This window comes from Dipteris shenzhenensis, chromosome 12, assembly GCF_047967505.1.
Source record: "Dipteris shenzhenensis isolate YYH24624 ecotype China chromosome 12, Dip_SZ_1.0, whole genome shotgun sequence".
NCBI lineage: Eukaryota > Viridiplantae > Streptophyta > Polypodiopsida > Gleicheniales > Dipteridaceae > Dipteris > Dipteris shenzhenensis.
Window position 1 is genome coordinate 55,633,767 of NC_141607.1, and position 16,713 is coordinate 55,650,479.

Here is a 16,713-nt window from a genome sequence, read left to right on the forward strand (position 1 = left end):
GTACAGGAGCCGTAGGATGTACACGGCACCTTGGTACGGTCCATGAACAAAAATAGTACGGTCTATTCTATGGATGGATACGTGATTGTGTACGGATTTCCCAGTACGGAGGCACACACGTCAGTGTATGGAGGCTCACACAGCCTGCATGGTACGTACCTTGTACGAATTGAGGTCAAAGCCTTTATGGAAGACCAGTGTACAGTCTTGCACGGTGTGTGTACAAAGGCAGTACGGAGCAGGTTCATGTGTACGGCCAACTTTAGACAGGTGTGGACGACCTTGGTTTGGGCTTCGTACAAGCAAGGCACGGCTTCTCACTAGATAGCAATTCATATGGCGTGTTAGTCCTCCTTGTTAAGTTGCAAAAGCTCATGTATAGGCTGAGTCTATTGCCTTGTAATTGGCTGGTCAGGTTTGCAATCACCCATTGACCTAGATGCCTAATGTTATGCTTGTGAAAGTGGAGCGTAGCAAGGCTGATGCATGGGTTATGGATGCCAAAGCTTTTTGGGAGGTATCTTGTTTGTAGAAACATACGTTTGGTTTCCCCAAGAGATAGGTCACATGTAGGTAGTGGACTGTGGCGGAGGGCACATGTTGATTAGGCAAGGGTCGAGAATCCATGCTTGAGATGGAAAATGCTCCTGGAACCTGAGGAGGGACTGTACAGGTGTGACTGCCATAGTGTTTGTTCTGTTGAGATGCAAGTTCTCTTATGGGAAACAGAATGATGTTTCAGGATGTATGCTACCAATAGGGCAAGAGACTATAGGTAGTGGCAGTCCTGGACAGTGGAGAAAGCTCCTGTATGCTCTCTCTTTCTGCTTTGGGTAGATAGGTAGCTATTTGAGCACTAATGATAGCTATGGGAAACTGTGTGGCCAGGGGTGGTTACTAGTGACAGTTCTGGGCTGTAGCCAAGCTTTCTGAAATAGGAATGGAGGCATATTGCTAGGGTTGGTGAGAGCATTGAACAACAGAGGCTATGCAAGGTATGTGAATGCCTAGTGGGATGTGGAATGCCCCACATGCAAGAAAGAATGTATCCTTTACGTAGCCTAGAATTCAGGGCCTCTCACTTAATTAAAGAAAAACCGAAAGGGGCACCAAGGTTTGGGGCCAATCTGTGTCTTTATCTTGGTGTAGGGGCACTCTAGCTCCCAATCTGCCAATTGTATATTTTGTTGGAGATATCATAGTCAAAGAGTGTGTTGGTGTGGAGTGTTAGTGTGTAGTACTAGGTGATCTAGTACTGGTTTATGTGTGTGAGTCTTGTGTGAGTGCCACGTGTCATCATGGGACTTATCCCATATGCATTAGGTGCTAGAGTGTGAGTGAGTAGCCTATATAAGGCTTGTACTTCACTTGTCTTGTCATACTTGAATGAATGAAAGCCTTCTTCATGTCTTCATTTGAGCATTATTTCCTCACACCCTAACTCTCTCTCTCTCTCTCTCTCTCTCTCTCTCTCCTTTCACCATGTTTCTAACATGGTATCAGAGCCACCATCCATAGCTGCCCTAACCCTAATTCGTCACTCTTGCCCTAACCCTAATTCTGCTTCAGCCCTTCTTCTTGCAGCCTGCAGCTGCCTTAGCCCTGCTCCATTTCGCCTTGTTTTACCTCCATTTTCTAGCTGTTTGCACCCAACTAGAGCCTCTCCACAGCCTGCCTTCATTGCCGCCTCCATTCGGGAGTTTTTGGAGCCTTAGGCACCCTTGACAGCTTATTACTTGCTGGTCAGCTCATTGCGCCTGCACGTGGGAACCTTTTGAGGGCTGTTTCGAAGTTCTCCTTCACTAAATTCAGGGTTTCTGAGTTGCTGCTACATACCAGACCTCCTCGAAGCAATTCCAGCGCCATAGCCGTTACCTGCGAGCAGTTTCAGCCCCTCCAAGTGCTGCGAATTCATCAGCCTCTGCATTTTGGAGGTTTTATTGCTACTGTGTTCCTTTTGAAGCACCCCAAACCTTCGAATCTCTGCTGCAGCACCTCGAAGTTGTCTTTGCTGAGCCACCTTGCAGATTTTGAGATCATCCTTAGCCGTCTTGCACACATGAGGGCTCCTATTGCATTTGTGACTCATTTTAGGATTGCTGCTGCATTTTCGGGACTGATCCTAGCCTCCAGCTCATCTACAACAGTCGGTTTGCATATTGGAGGCCTGGTACTTCATTTTGGCATACTTGAGAGAGCCGCCTGATCAGTTTCGGACCTGCTACAGCATTCGGAGCTGTTCCAGGGAGCCACTTTTCACTTTGGAGATGTCCTGCTTCATTTCGAGGTGTAACCTTGCTGCTTTTTCATTAGAGTTTGCCTTTCCGGACACCCTCTTGCTGCGTTTTGATCAGGGTTTACATTTTGGAGCCTCCGAGGTCATTCACAAGTTGTTGGTCATGTTTATTTAAGCATTTCTCAAGCTGTTGCTCCATTTCAGAGCCCTAGACCAGCCTGTTCATATACTATGGAGCCTCATCCTCGTGGTGAAGATACATCAGCACCACTCTCAGCTCGGGATGAGAGGAATGACAAGGCACTAGCACTTATAAAAGAAAAAAGTGATATATTCCATTCAAAACGAATCATACAACAGGTGGGAGAGAAAGTACTCTATCCCTAGCCTCAACAATGTGGCAAAAAAGCCATGGTGGTGGTCTAAAATGCCACGACATCCCAAAAGGGGTCAAATGAAAAAATAATGAGCAGTCCCATGTCCTCATGAAGGATAACAGTCTCCCACGAGCTGCCAAAGAGGTGCCTGTACACCGCTCCCACTGACTCCTGAGAGTGAAGATAATCTCCACCCAAATGGAAGCAAGAGTGTCAGCGTCCGTGCATAAATGGCCCCCAAGGACAAAAGAACATCGCGAACACCATATCCACCATAGGGTAAAGCTGGAAATCACCTCCCAGGCTGACCCTGCAGGTGAAGTAGGCATGGAATCCTGAGCTGGTACAGGTACCAAAAGTCAATCCTGCGGCTCCATGATGCTCACCTCTGTGGGACCCCGTCTCTGGCAACGCTGCATGAAGAAACCGTGATCTCCGGGCTCTGACTCAAAGAGAGCAAAGGCTCCACATCCTCTCCCCCAAAGGGCAGCGCCCCATGTCATCAGAAAGGACTCGGATGTAACATATGAGAACAACCTGAAGATACCTGTCCATACTACTATAGAGCTGGAGCAGCTCCATAAACAAAGCTTGCTAGATTCCTCTGCAAGCTGACAACGCATACACAAGGAGGGTCTACCCATCTGCTGAAGCCAAGTACCCACACGTATACCCCTATGTATAGTGAGACAAAGAAAGTAAGAGACTTTCCTGGCTCTACTGATGCCCCAAAAGTGAGTCCAGTAGCTCAGCAAGAGCTCTGCAGTAAGTCCCTGTGCGTGCCAATGCTGTGAGGCAGATGGTAGGTAATGAGAGTCTCTCTGCTGAAGCCTGTAACCTGCCCTCGTCGAGTACTGGAAAAAGGAAAGAGGACGAATGCTTGCCACCGGAGTAGGCCACGCCCACTCACCTGGGTCCCAGTCGAGCTCCGCAAGAGGTCGACCTTGAAAAATCCAAAGTCTCCATCTAGGATCCTCTGCAATGGTCAACCTGGAAGGATCTGTGGCCCATTCTTTACCCAGGCAACCAATGACCCTGACTCTCTACCAAAGGAGCTCCTGTCGATCCAGGGGCTGAGTGGGATACAATCTGTGAGACGAGTCCGTCTTAAAATAAGTAAACGGTGCCGGTCCTAAATGAACTCCAATGCATAGCCCTGCCTCACTAAAACAACCTGACCAAGTAGAGATGGGATGGGATCTGTAAGCATATCCCTCCACTCCTGAGGAATAGCTCTCATGATCAGTAATCTGGTGGCAGCAATCTGTCCAAGTGGCCTGTGTCTATCTCTGATCTCCTCCTCTGACATCTCCACACCTCCCCTGAACCAATCTCCGATTGTCACAACCCCCTGAGCATGCCATCTGGCCAAGGGAGTCCTAAGTTCTATACCAGGGGAAGATCCCTGATACCGAACCAGGGGTTATGATAAAGTGGCTGTCGGGCAATTTCCTCTCTGGAGGAGGGAACTGCTCTGATGAGGTGCTGTCGAAAATGATCCCAAATCTGAATAAGCCTTTTCACAAGTGGTGATGAAGGCTGAGAATGCTGGTCCGTCAGGAAGATCCAACTGACTCTACCTGCCCACTGGCCTGCTGCTCTGGGGGTGCACTGGTGAATCCCATGCAATAGGAACTGCTTCCACGATTGATCTCCTAGAGTCAAACCTCTAACAAGAAGTTTGACTAAAAGGGCTCTGCTCTGCATCTCAGGATCAAGAACCCCAAGTCCTCCCTGCGAGGAGGGTAAAGTGATAGTATCCCATGAAACCCTGGCCCTAGTGTCCTCAGAACCGTCGCCACCACTCCACAGAAAGTTCCGGAGCAATCTCCTCACCTGACGGATTGAGTCAGCATGAAAGCACCAACATGACGCAACATACCACATAGTCGCTAGTAGAACCTGGTTGAGTACCAGCGCTCTTCCGGCCAAAGAAAGTCTAGCCGTACTCCAGTAGGCTAGCTTTCTCCGGATGCTCTCAAGAACTGGGGCAAATTGCTGCGTCGAGGACACCTCAATGCCAACCTGGAAGCCTAGATATCTCGTGGAGGTGCCTCTGGGAATCCATACAAAGCCTTTGTCTCCTCCCCATGCTAGGGTATCTTGCTGAGCTCCAATCCAGATGCCTTTTGATTTGTTCCAATTAACAAGTCCCCCTGAGGCTAGGCAGAACTTGTCAATTGAATCCGTAGCAGTAGCAAGACTATATGCATCTCCTCTGACTGTCAGTGCCGTGTCGTCAGCAAACTCAGTGTCTAGAAGCTCCTGCTCCTGCCGGATAGGCCGATGGAGGCCCAAAGTGCCATGACTGGTAGCCTGCATAAAGTATCCCATAGCCTCCGCTACGAAAAGGAAAAGGTAAGGTGCAAGCGGGCATCCCTGTCGTACCGATCTGGATAGCTGAAAAGCCAGTCCTCTGCCTCCACAGACCACCATCCTGCTCGAAGAGTAGGAGTAAAGTGAGGAGACCCAAGAAATCCATCTATCACTAAAGCCTAGCCTCCTCATAGTGCCCTCCAAGAAACCCCAGTCCACCCTATCATAAGCCTTCTCAAAATCGAGAAGAAGAACTACAATCTCTTGCTGACTCTCCTTCACCCAGTGAGTGGCCTCCCAAAAAGTGATGATGTTATCCAAGATACTCCGATCTTGGACAAATCCTGTCTAAGTAGCTCTGATGATATCTCGCAGCATAGGCTTTAGGCGAAGAGCCAAGGTCTTCGCTAGGATCTTGTTGGCTGTCCCTAGAAGTGTAATGGGTCTCCAATTACGTAGGACTGTCTTGTCTCCCCCTTTCGGGATGAGACAAATCATACCTGTGCATAATGTCTTGCCCAAAGATCTTGTATCGAGAGCCTCTGAAAAGGTAGAGAGTAGATGAGGCCCAATCGTATCCCAAAAAGCTCTAAAAAGAAGTGGCGACAAACCGTCCTCCCCCGGGCATCTGTCTCTGGGCAGCTCATGTAACGCATCCGTGATCTCCAGGAGTGATAGTGGGCTATCCAAAACATGACTCATCCTGTCTCCATCAGAGGGACATGGCTCCAAATCTCCTCTTTGGCTCTGATCATCTCCTCGGTGACTGGATCGGCGTTGTAAAGAGTGGAATAGAAATCAGAAGTGATCTCAACAAGACGGTGAGGGTCCGTTTGAAGAGACCCAGCCTCATCCACAAGTCTACGAAGACTGTCCGAAGAGTATCTCTGACCCACAGCCCTGAAGAACTCTCTAGAGCATCTATCCCCCTTATGAATCCAGAAAGTCTGCTGGGAGTAAAACCTGAACTGGGCCCTCCTGCCCTGAATCTCCTCTAGTCTCTCCTGAGCCTCCAAAAGCTGCCCTCTGATGAAAAGAGAATGAGGAAAACTCTGAATCAATCTCTGAAGTCTGGATACCTCCGCTCTTGCATTCCGATCTCTGATTCTAAGTTTTTCCTTCTCCTCTTTTGCCCTCAACTGGCAGGCCATGCTGACTCTAGCCAAAGCCCCCTCTACCCACATCAACCAGCCCTGATCCACAGGAGTGTCCTCTGACAACCAAGCCTCTCTCAACCGTTCCACGAACTCTGTGTCCTAAAAAACAAAGTCCGGAACTCTCGCAGAGCCTGTGCTCTCCAATCGAGAGGTAGGAAGAAACTGTAACAGGACTGGTTGCAAACTTGAAGTGCATTGCCAGAAAGTTCAAATCTAGGAGGTTGTTTGACATAAACCTCTTCCTACAAGTCCCCATTAAGGAAAGCTGTTTTTATGTCCAATTGATGGACATTCCAAACAAAATTTGCAGCCATGGCAATAACTGACTTGATGGTGGTCATCCGGGATGTAGGAGCAAAAGTCTCCTCATAATCTATGCCCTTCTTCTGTGCATAGCCTTTGGCAACCAGCCTTGCCATGTACCTGTCAATGGAGCCATATGGCTTCCTTTTCACTTTGAAAACCCATTTGGTACCAATGGCATGCTTACCTGGTGGCAAATCCACAACATCCCAAGTCTGATTTTTCTTAATGGACTGCAATTCATTGTGCATGGCATGCATCCAATGCACATTATCCTTGGCTTCTTCAAAAGAGTCAGGTTCTTCTTCATCAAGAAGAGTACTTGCATAAGCTGTCTCAACAGAAAGAGCCCCCCTACATGCCTTACTGCACTACGAGTCCTGCCAGGCAATGGTGCCTCAAGCCTACTCTCCTTGAGAGTCTGTAGCAACTAATTGGGAACTGCCTGACAACTTCATCCACACCCTATGGAGGTACAAAATCAGCCTGTGGCTGAATCGGGGCATGTGGATCAAGATGAGGTTGCTATAAATTCTGGTTTTCAGCATGAGCCTCAGTTGGGGAACCAAATGCTATAGGAAGCATCCCCTCAAAAACATCATCTGAAGAAGCTGGAATAGTAAATTCAGCATGTGTATGTGCTGAATTCTCTGAAAATATAACATCTCTACTCACAAAAATCTTGCGAGAAGCAGGATTGTATAGACGATAGCCTTTGCTTTGTGTACTATACCCAACAAACATGCATTTAAGTGCCTTATCTGACAACTTGTGTCGAAACTCCATAGGCACGTGGGCATATGCAACACAACCAAAAACTCTTAAGTGATCCACTGAAGGCTTTCTCCCATGCCATGCCTCTTAGGGAGTGATTGTCTTCAAAGCCTTTGTGGGAGCCCGATTCAAACCATAATTTGCACACATGAGGACTTCAAGCCAAAACCTGTGAGGCAACTTCTTACTAGTGAGCATGCATCTATCCATCTCCATAAGAGTGTGATTCTTGCGCTCAGCTTTGCCATTTTGCTGAGGTGTAAGCCTCACTGTAAGCTGATGCGCAATGCCTTCTCCTTCAAAAATGCCTCAAACTCGTGAGACATATACTTTTCCCCTCTATCTGTGCGAAGTGTCTGCACCTTGAGTCCTGTCTCATTCTCAACCATAGCCACACAGTGTTTGAAATGCATAAACACTTCTGATTTTGCCTTAAGACCATAGACCCAAGTATAACATAATAGAGATAACCACCAAAAGCAAGTGTCCTCATGGGACCGTAGACATGACTGTGTATGAGCTGTAATTTTCGAGTAGCTCTTACTGTACCATCCTTGTTAAAAGGAAATCTATGCATCTTGCCAAGGATGCAACCCTCACATGCATGAGGAGGTGACTCCAAAGGAGGCAATGCATCAACCATAGCGGTCAAGATGATGAAGTAGTTTGTTAGCCAACCTCACACCCCTCCCAGTACAGCCTCATCCTCGCAGCTTTTCACTCCTGGTTTATCCAGATCTTTTGCGAGTGCGGTCATAGATTTTGCTCAGTACCCAAACAGGCGTGAGGATTGGGAGATCCTAGCAAACGAGATCGAGCGAGATTATTAGTCACCCACGCGGACAGGCATCTCGTCACAGATTCTTCCTCTCCCTCTCACCTATTCCAGGAGCAGAGTCAGGACGGCTCAGCCCTTTTCAGCTCTTCTGACTCCTAGACTTGACCCAAGGATGGTTGACAGAGATTTGCCCGTTGAGTTTTGGCCCTTTTTGGCTCGAGGGGTTATCACAGACTCCCTCACTCGATTGGAACTTCTACCGGTGTTTTGCCGGCGGTCAGAGGAGGTAGAGGAGTACTTGGGATCTGTTACTCTCTCCAGAGAGGGGCACGTTCTTCGTTTCTCCGCAGGTAGCTTTCGATCTCGGGGGAGCAAAAGCTGGTCAGCTGAGTTACTTGACAGCGAGATTGCTAGACAGCTCATGAGCATGACTCAGTTTTCATCAGTTCACCGTATTGTCGGCTCGCAGATTCATTCTTGCCCTAGGACTCTTCGACCTGGCTTCGGTGGCAGGGCCTTTTTGTTTCTGTTCTTTGAGATTCAGGGAGACTTTGATTTGCCCAAGAGTGCTGGTTGGTTTGACTTTCAGCTCCTCAGTTCGTGCCAGAGTACTATTCCCTTGGATGGAGCCATTTTACATGAGTTGGGGCAGATTTGGCGTTTGATCAGAGACCGACTTTGGATTGCGCCATCAGAGAGAGAGTTTTGTGCCGTTGCCACTGGCACCCCCTCACTTCCATCCGATGTCTAGGTTGTCCATCATTTCTTGGAATGTGAGAGGACTGAACGGCCGCAGATTTACCTCAGATGCAGATGGTTGTAGATTGGGAGTTCCTAGATTGCAGTTGCTTAGGGACTCCCTTCGGTTTATTTCCTCAGGGTCCCCTCCAGACATTGTGCTTATCCAGGAGCATAAGCTCTCCCAGGACAGGATTGACAGATGCAGATCCTTACTCAGAGGATAGAGCCGGACATATTGGAGCCCAGCGGATGGCACGAGGGGAGGAGTTTGCATTTCAGTTTCAGCTAGGTGGGCCTCAGAGATCACCCAAGAGGGTACACCTGTGGAGAGCAGAGCATGCTATGTTATTCTTCAGATTGAGAGCACAGCAGTTGGTGTTCTCAATGTGTATGCTCCCACGGATCCAGCCCATAGACGTGTTTTTTGGAGACAGCTCAGAGAGTCCCTTCCTCAGCAAGACACCTGGATTGTTGGAGGAGATTTCAGCATGGTTGAATTCTCTGAAGACAAATCGGGTCAGACAGAGGGTGGCCTTTCTGATAGGGAGAGAGTGGAGTGGGATAGTTTTGTTTTGCATGCTGGACTTCATGATGCAGCTCGATTGGACAACTTTCGTCACTTGGCTGACAGTCTTCAGCTCTCTTGGTCCGGGGTTTTCCATGGCTCTCTTTCTTTGGTCAGACTTGGCAGGTTTTATATTGGCCAATGGGGCTAGGCCAGAGGAGGACAGATTGGGATCCGCCCGGGTTATGATAAATGGGCTGAAACAAGCCCCACGTGCATGGTATGCCAAGACTGATGCATTCATGGCTAGTAAGGGGTTTGCTCTCACTCTTGCTCATTGCTCCCCTTTGTCTCACAGAAGGGGACCACATCCAAGAGGTTATTATCTATGGGAGAGGCGTTTTCCTTCTCTAACTTAGCTCCCCGTCACCACCCTAGCACTTCTGAAGCAGAGCCCCATTCTCCTTGGCCCTCACTTGGTATACTTTTCCCTCTGGTACCATGGTTTCATAGTGAAGAACATGGACTCGACCCACCAAGTCCCTCACTTCTCGGTGATACTCCGATTCCCGGGGCTCCCACAGGAGTGTAGAGCCATTCGTCCTTCCATTAGACAAAGCGTTTGGTACTGTGCTGGAGTCTCCCACGCAGTCTACTGCTTCAGTTGTGGCAACTGATGTTGTCCCCCGGCTCATGTTGCTTGTAGAGAGCCCAGAGTCCCTTTTAGAATTGATTCTTCTTGAGACACTCCAAGAAAGAACACTTCGACACAGACGCTGGAGGTATCCGAGTCACCAGGACAACGCCTTCGTTGCAGGAAGATGGGCCACTTAGCTAGGAGAGGTTAGAGATAGGCCCCCCCTCCCACTCCCCACAGGATAGACAAAGAAAACAAACGGAGTCCCAGGCGGATAGGACCCAACGAACCCCACAGGCAGCAACAATAGTAGTAGGAGTCCCAGACCCCGTGGGTGGAGCTCTCCGAGGGAAAGTGTACTTGTGGGCAAAAAGAAACCAAATAATGGGCTTTGAAGAACTGTAGGCAGCACGCCAATCGTAGGAAGAGAGCGTAGGTAGCCTCTCACTCCCAAAAGGATTAGTCAGTGTTAGGAACAACACGATATGGAGCAACAATGTAAGAAGCAGAATGTGTAAAATACACAATACAAAAAGCGCACTAAATGGAAGAGACAGAGAGACACGGATATACGTCGTTCACCCAGTGTGGGCTACGTCCACGAAGAAATAGCCAGTCTTGCGTTTTTCTTCTCTAGCAAGTGAGAAGATACAAGATACAAGTAGTATATCCACTGCGCTCCTACTATGTGAGCCACACCCTTATCTTATAATTTCGACCACACAATTCATAAGCAACTCATGCACCAATTTTCATGTATTCCCGGCAACAATACTAGGGGGGGGCGTTACCCCCCCTTCATGGGATGGGTATAAACACGCCTGGGTTCAAAGCATTGTAAAAAATAATCTCTGAAAAAGGATCATGCTCCACATATAACAATAAGAGGACCATGCTCCACATATAACAGTCAGAGGATCATGCTCCACATATAACAGTCAGAGGACCCCCCTTCAGCACGCCCATCGCCTCTGGGGCATGCCCATCATTCCTCTAGTAGATCCCCCCGAAGCAGGGGTTCTGAGCACCCACGTACTCCTGCAGTAGTAGCAAGAGGTTACATGAGCTCCTGAACCTGCTACTCCTCCCACTCGCCTCACCACGATTGTAGAGGAGGAGGCCTAGAGTTCTTAGGCACCTGTGCAACAGCGAGCCTCCTCTATGCCATCGGCTGACATCCCTTCCCCTCGCCCTCCGCCCCCTCTAGATACTTCCCCACCTCCTCACTCTCCTCCTTCCCTTCCTCCACTCGCCTCCCCTACTGTTATCACCCTTGTCACCCGCCCCCCCCTCCCCTCCGCTCCTTCCTCCCTCCCTCCGCCACTGCAGCAAGTTCACCCGCTTCTCCCTCTTTCTGTGCTCCCTCTCGACCCAGCCTTGACCCTCGGCCCTCGGTCAAGGGCAAGACCGTGCCCTCTCCCCTTGCCTCTTCCTTGCTTCAGTAGCCCAATTCCCCCTCTTTGCAGGACACTGCCTCTTGGCAAGTGCTAGGGCGAGGAGGATTGACCTCTCAGCTTCCAGACTATGCTCTAGGACCGCTCTGCTGAGGGATTCTAGAGGGTGGGGCTGTGGAACTACCTTGAGATCCCGGACTCATATCCTATGCCTCTAGAGTTGATTGCATTGATTTTGCAACCCCAAAAAGAGGGCTCGATTAGTGTGGTGGGCTCTCGCATGCATCCCTTTTGGGGTCTTCACTTTGCATCCACAAGTGTGGAGAAGTGGATGCCATCAATGTTCAACGCCATGATGGAGGATCAAGCATATCGCATGATGGACGAGTGGATGGGCCCACAGTGAATGGACTTGTGGCTCACCTATGGTGCTTCAACTCCGTTTGTCCCTGAGAGATTGGACTCAGGTTTGGCAGTAGGAGTGATCCGCCTGCCGCTTGAGGTAGAGCTCACTCACTCGCATTACTGGATGCTTTAGCAGTGCATTGAGTTGTTTGGGGTAGATAGTTCCTTCATGCTGCAGTGGGCACGGAAGGTAGGTATTGAGCCAGTCATGACCTTGGTATGCCGGCGCACGGATACATATTACTCTCCCTCCAAACCCCCCTCGAAGTCACAAAGGTCTTGTTTTCTGCTCATAGGCGAGCCTTGTTTTCTACCACCCCCTCCCCATGAGCTGGACCATGGTGAGTACTTCAATAGGAGCTGCAAAGAGCAATGGCAGGACAAGCAGCAGATTTTCTCTTAATTCAGGAGCACATGCTTTCATCAGCGGACATTCGACCTCGCCACCACCTCCTCCTTAGGAGGGCCCCAGAGGTTTGGTCCCCAATAGTAGGCCGGAGTGGAGGCGTCTGCATCTCAATCTCCCAAGCAGTGGCCCCGAAGGTCTTTGGTCAAGGGGAGCTCATCGCAGGTCGTGCAGTTTGGATGGGTTTGCGTGTAGGTGAGTACAAGATTGGAATCCTAAATGTGTGTGCACCCTGCTTCTTTCTGAAGGCAGCTGACAGAGTGCCTTCCAGATGGTGACTCTTGGATTGTTGGAGGCGACTTCAACAATCTAGAGTTTGTGGAGGACAAGCAGGGAGGAGCCTCTTTCAATGAGATGCCAAGAGCGGAGAGGAGCACTCGAGAAAAGTTCATCTTTGCAATCAGTGGTAGAGACCCTTGGAGAGAAGCAGAGTTTACTAGGCTCCCTAGCAGCTACCACTTTTCTTTTGGACAGAGGAGGCATGATGGACTACTGGACTGCAACGATATATTTTACTTAGGAGATTGGGCACTGCACAAGGAAGGCTCCACAAGCATTTTAGCGGGCACCACGATGTCAGACCACTCTACAATTGTAATTCATCTAGAGCAGCCCCACTTTGGGCTACCCCAAAAAAGGGGTCCGCATCCCAGATGATCTCCTTCAAGAGGGCGGAGGTGCAATAGGCAGTAGCTGCGATCTGGAGGTAGCCAAGGGGAGCCCAGGGTGGGATGGGCGTCTTCAAAAGAAAATGCGATCTAGCAGAGCAGCCAGGAGCTACAATCCCAGGCCTTACACGGTGGCATGCTCTCCAGGAGTGGGAGAGAGCACTGCATCACGACCTAGCATCCATAGAGAGACTCAAAGAGCAGGGTCTAGGCTCCCAGTGTCCACGATTGGGAGGCTGCTTTTGGCTTTCATTGGATTCCGAGAGGGGAGACAGCGAAATACCTTAGCTGCCAAGTGGTGGGTATTTAGATAGCATTCGGCGCAAGCTTCTGTACTAGAGCTCAGCCAAACTCTCCCTAGCAGGTAGAGTGCTGGTAGTCAACCAGGTCCTTCTTGCCACGGCCTAGTACATAGCCTACTGCTAATGCTTCAATCGGGGGTGCATGGAGCAACTGAGACACTTGGTGTGCAACTTCCTTTAGGCAGGATCAGAAGGCAGGAGTAATATCAAAGCTAGAGTTGCATGGCAGAGAGTGATCATGCCACATGCACGAGGAGGACAGGGTATCATTGATCTAGAGATGCAAATCCTAGCCCTCCTAGGCAAGTTAGTGATACAAGTCTCACCCCAAGCGTGGAACCCTGGAAGCTCCTCCAACGGGGGCTTCTTGGGAACACTCTTTGCCCAGGTCGACAGTGGCAGCGGTCCCATAAATGGATTTTTTCAAATGCTTCCCTAACAGGAAGGGCTCCCCAATTATGAGGAGCCTTTTAGGGTTTGGTAGCATTTGTCCCGAGGACTCATTCGTGCCAGCCCTTCTTGCAAGGAGGAGTTCAAGAGAAGTCGCTCATGTGGCACCCAAAGGTCAAGGACTCAGAGGCGTGTATGCTAGAATAGCAGGCGCACATTGGATGGACATAGTGGGATAGTCGCCCAGCCAGGTCCATCAGGGTTTAGAGGCAGGGCCAGCAAGCTCTCTTTCATCTGAGGGGGTAGACATCCGGATGGAGGAGATTGACACAACAATCCCCGCTTCCTCGTGGGAGGGGTAGCGCAGTCCTTGGACCCCTTACTGTTGGTTTGGGTAGTTCTTGCAGACAGCAGTGCCTCTTAGGTCTCGGTTTTTTTGGAGTCCCATGGGTCAGGCTCAGGAGCAACCGCCAAAGGCAGGAGCACTTCTGCAAGGCTTGGCCTGCAGGAGTCTTTTACACCCTCTCTGTGAGAAGTATTCGTTGGATGTATAGACCACCTAGCCCCTATTCCAGAGATTCCCTAGGCAATGAGCTGGGTTCTTCAGAACCAGGCTGGTCTCTTTTCGACAGCCAGTTTTCTCATTGTACTTACCATCTTTAGCTCCCTTCAGAAGCTGATTTGTATGGTGTTTTTCAAGCATTGATAGAAGTTTCTTTTTTCTGGAATTTTTTCAAAAAAAGGTGCTGTGTTAATCAAATAAACAGATGTGTTTATAGCTTTGACCAAAAACATTTTAGGCACATTTTTATCACCGAGCATAGCTTTCTTGCAATCCATGGTGAGGGGTATAGGGTGCTGCGTACTGCTTCTTTATCCTAGAGTTCTTGCAAAGTCAACGAAGAAGTAAGATCTGTACTCTCCATCACTATCAGACCTGAGGACTTTGATCCTTTTGCCTGCTTGTTTCTCTACTTTAAAGGCTTCAAAACATACAATGCATTTGACTTGTGTGCCATTGTAGTTATGCAATATAAGTGACGAAGTAGACAAAGCTGAGAAGTGCATCTTTATTGGTTATTCTCTGCAGCAAAAAGGGTATAGATGCTATAACCCTTCTACTATAGGATGCGTATGTTGATTTCATCCATGAGCATAGTCAGGAGCTTGGCACGCCAATCCGGTCAGGAGAAGTTTGTCCTCGTGCATAATGGACATAGTCAATTCAGACCTCCCTTAGAGGAGCTTTGATGAATTTTGCCAATTCGGTAGCTATCTGATTATAAAGAAGGAATATGCCACTAGTTTCCCATTCAATCTGTTTTACCCTGTGAGGTTCTTTGGTGCGATCATTCATTATAACCGCAATTGCAATCTCGTGTGTTTCTCCTGTTGTTTCTGAATTCTGCTAATGCAAAAGATAGAACAACATATTACAGCGTACGGCTCTTGAGCTAGAAATTAGAAGCCTCCAGAGGAAAGAGTGCAGGAAAGTAATGCAAACCACTTATAAGAGCTTTTCTCCAAATTCAGCGATGTCAAACCGTAAACGCACCGAGTACACAGATCTACGTGCTACTCTGCCTGGTCGCTCGCCCATATTATTCACAAACGTGAGGCTAGAGAGTCAATTTTGAATATGGGTCAATGGCGACTTTATTTTGGCGTGCAGCGTTTGCCATGGCTCGGCTTGATGCGGCTTGTGACACATGGCATACGAAAAGATGATCTCTCACACTGGCGCAGTTTAAGCTTGCCTCAATTAGATTGGTTGCTTGTCGAGTTTCGGCGATGCACGTGCCACATCAGCTCGACTGGGCGAGCCCCTAGAGAATCACGAATGGGTGACACCAGGTTTATGAATAAAAAAACTAGTATAGCAAGTGTGGTATATACTTCTATATATCTAACTATCTAATAGGCAAGGGTGGCTCGAGGGAGGCTCGCACAGGCTCAAGGCAACCTCAGGGAGCTTCAGGGCTGAGGGAGGGATTCGAGAGGCTCGGGATGGAGCGGGATGGCACGGGGTGGTCCTTGGATGAGCCACCTTGGAGGTTTGGTAGCGAGGTTAGGAAGAGATGGAGTTACTCGTAGTCACCCACCACGTGTCGCATCGCGAGCCCACTGAACAGCCAAGCACCAAATCAACGCTCACGCGATCGCCACGTGGTCACCACAGGACTAGCAGAGCCGCAACACAACGTGGCCGCCACAGGACTAGCAGAGGTTGAACTACAATGTGTCGCATCCATAGGCAACGCTACACGCTGACAGTCTAACACATGTTGTCCACCCGTTAACAACCCACTCACACGCGCAGAGAGACAGAAGAGAGAGAGGGACAACTCGAGTCTTAGAGCCTGGAGGAGACAGAGTAGAGAGAGAGAGAGAGAGAGAGTATATATATATATATATATATATACATACATATTTATAAATATTTACACAGAGAGAGACAGAGAGAGAGAGAAGTAGAGAGAGGAAGAGAGAGAGAGAGTATATATATATATATATATACATATTCATAAATATTTTTAAACATATGTATATTTATATATAAAACTATATATATATATTACTTTCATAATCATATTTAAATTTATATGTACACACACACACACATATATATATATAGAGAGAGAGAGGAGAGGAGAGAGAGAGAGAGAGAGAACCAAGTAACAGTGAGAGAGAGAGAGAGAGAGAGAGAGAGAGAGAGGAGAGAGAGGAGAGGACAGAGTAAGAGGGGGGAGGGAGAGAGAGAGAGACCGAGGGATACACACACACACACACACACACACACAGAGAAAGAGAGAGAGAGAGAGAGAGAGAGAGAGAGAGAGGGAAAGAGGGAGAGATTATATAATATATATATATATGTATAAACAAAAATATGTATATATATATAAACAAAAATATGTATGTTTATATATAGATATATATTTTTTCATATATATTTAAACAATTGTGTGTGTGTTTATCTAAGTAAATATAAATATTTAGATATTATATGTATACATATAAATGTAAATATACTTATGAAAGTAATATATACATACACACACACACACACACACACACACACACATATATATATATATATATATAGAGAGAGAGAGAGAGAGAGAACAAAGTGACAGAGAGAGAGAGAGAGAGAGAGACCAAGGGGGGACAGGGAGAGAGACCGAGGGATATATATATATATATATATAGAGAGAGAGAGAGAGAGAGAGAGAGACAGAGAGACAGAGAGAGAGGAGGGGGGGACAAGGGGGGGAGAGAGAGAGAGGTACATTGAGAGGGGGAGAGAGAGAGAAAGAAAGAAAG

The 16,713-nt window shown here is 48.3% G+C and overlaps 1 protein-coding gene across 2 annotated transcripts in view; it reads right to left on the reverse strand.

Moving 5' to 3' along the window:
* LOC147896428 (uncharacterized) overlaps positions 1–15,117 on the reverse strand; it is an 84,936-nt gene extending 69,819 nt beyond the window's left edge. The window contains exon 1 of one of the 2 annotated variants that reach the window (XM_087382910.1): positions 14,945–15,117. The gene's annotated coding sequence lies outside the window, so the exon portion shown is untranslated. Of the gene's footprint in view, positions 1–14,893 lie in introns of both variants that reach the window. The other variant, XM_087382909.1, reaches the window with a different exon arrangement.
* Positions 15,118–16,713: the final 1,596 nt, after the last annotated feature.